General features: G+C 38.1%; 1 long non-coding RNA gene across 1 annotated transcript; it reads left to right on the top strand.

Moving 5' to 3' along the window:
* On the top strand, positions 1-605 carry LOC112160909. Its single transcript, XR_002921753.1, has 2 exons — positions 1-44; positions 334-605. It is a non-coding gene; the product is annotated as an uncharacterized LOC112160909 (long non-coding RNA).
* The last annotated feature ends 1,840 nt before the right edge of the window (positions 606-2,445 follow it).

Here is a 2,445-nt window from a genome sequence, read left to right as displayed (position 1 = left end):
TCTACTTGACTGAAGATCCAGACTCTTTCTTCAAGGAATATTTTGTAAGTTTATCTTTCTTTATTACCCAGCTTGAAATAGACCATTCCACACCAAAATGTTGTTTGATGAGACACTGTAATCAATTGGTTTAAACTTATGTCTTATTCTTAAGAATGCATCCTTTCTTGATCATCTGAAGGTACTCATAAGAACCTGACACTGGAGGTCACTTTTTAATGACCAGGTTTGAATGTTTAGAGATTGTGGTCACTTTTGCTTTTGGAGAAGTAAAACAAAAATGGAGCCACCTGTAGATTTTGTTGTTTTTAATAGTTATTTGTTGTGTTTCAGACCTCTTCCACTGAAAACGACATCGCAGAAAGGATTCCAGCTACGGTCAGCCATCTCAGAAGAAATGGGATTGGATGTTGCCGTTGGAATTGAAGGTGTTCAAGACCTCAGGAACACACATTAGACACATTAGAAGAACTCCTTTTCTACCAAACTAAATTGTGGTAATTGGCTTTGAGGTCTTTTGAATTCCTACAAATCCTAAAGTTTTTGCCATTTCTTTTTCTCCTTTTTTATTTCCCCTTTTCAAGATCTGCTTAAAATCTTGTAGAGTGAAACTGGTTTTAGTTTAAAGTCCACATTTTATATTTGAAAAAAAAGTGTATATATTACAAATTGATTTTTAAACTGTCAGGGTATGTGTCACGAGTGGTAGGTTCCTACTCTTTGAGAGATCGGATGGCGTGCAGGAGTCAGGACAACCAGGTTCAACCAATTCAGGGGAATGGAAGTTTTTGTCCACAGGGTTTAAAAAAAATAAAAAAAAATAAATAAATAAATAAATAAAAAGATTTTTTTTTAAAAAAAAAAGGAGAAGAGTCAATAAAAAGCGTCCAGGTACAAATGGTCCACGCCGACATCCTGGTCCAAGGAGCACGCAGTCCAAACCCAGTCTAAAAACACATAAAACCACATAAAAAGATAAGTCAATTAAAACCAAAAGCATGCAATTAAAATAATCTAAAATGGGTTAGGAAAGGTCTCCTTGGATAGTTAAGAAGAGGGGAGACAGAGAGGGTACTTAGCTCAGAGAGGGGTGGGTCACAACCACACCCCTCTGCTGCTGGTCTTCAGCACGCCCCTCTCCACCTCGCTGCCCGCTGCACCCTGGGAGGGCTCTTTACTGCTGCAGTCCTCCACCGCCGGCACCTGAATCCCCGCTGTAGGCCAGACTCTTCAAGGGATCCACAGGCACGCACACCACAGCTGGCGCTTGAAGACCCAGCTGCCTGTGGCTCCAGCGGATGGGGTACCCCCCAGGGTTACCAGAGGCGGCACCTCTCTGTCCTCAGTGTCCATCCTGTGCCTGGCGTCCTTCCTCCTCTTCTGGCTCTGCTGCTAGTCCTTTAAAACGTCCAAGATTGAGAGCCACCTTGCCCCACACCTGTTGCTCATTTGTTCGTTGGTGGGGCATTCGCTGGCCCTCAGTCAGTTTGAGCAGAGCCAGAAAAATTAAAAACACAAGTAAAATACATATAAGAAAATTAAAATCCACCCTGTGACATATGCATCTTCATGTATTGTGGGGACTGAGTTTTATCCTCAGTTTATTTTTACATATTTTCATTTTTCAGAAGTGCTTCTATTTTTTATTTTATTTTGAAATATTAATTTTATATCTAAAGTAAATTGTATGTTGGCACACATTTGAAAGGGTTTCCTTGAACATGTAATTGTATTTTTCAGAACTTCATTTCAGAGACTAAATAATGTTTTTTTGCTGTACTCGAGTATAAATAAAATTGAGTTCATCAAACCAATTTTTATTTGATGTCATTATTGTAACATTTTCACCTGCCCTTAATTAAATTGAGTCCATCCAATGGATCATTTCTTTGAGTGTGACGGACAACGGTGAGGGCATTTTCCCTCACCAGCTCCTGCTTAACAGCTGGAGATTTGTCCTGGAAAGATGGGTTGTCCTTGATCCATTTGGCTGCATTAGTGGGATCCGGGCGAAGAAAACCCAGCGGTCCTCTCTGAAAAACCACAATAATCTTTCTAGGGAAAAAACAACTTTGCGCATTTTTGTCTGTAAAAAGAAAAAAAACTTTCAGTTTGTGAAAGCTAAACAGTAAAGATTCAGACTTTAAATTTTAATTGGATTAAAAAAAATGATGTAAGCACAAGAATGAAAATAAACACACAAGTTATAGATAGACACAATAAAACAAACATTGTCCTGGAAAATGACTGAGTAGAAGAAAATTGTGTGCTCTCATTCTTTTTTACCTCACCTTATATGGTGGATACATTTGACTTTTGATTAATTTTTAATTTTCCATTTTTAGAATACTCTGGCTAACAGCAAAAAGATCACATTGAAAATGAACAGAGTAGAGAACTTCTTATAAATAAATGTGATCAAATAATATCAGTATCAAATAATAA

The sequence above is a fragment of the Oryzias melastigma genome, linkage group LG6, assembly GCF_002922805.2.
Source record: "Oryzias melastigma strain HK-1 linkage group LG6, ASM292280v2, whole genome shotgun sequence".
Classification (NCBI taxonomy): Eukaryota; Metazoa; Chordata; class Actinopteri; order Beloniformes; family Adrianichthyidae; genus Oryzias; species Oryzias melastigma.
Note: the sequence above shows the minus strand (reverse complement) of the source record. Positions and strands in the feature narration are given on the sequence as shown.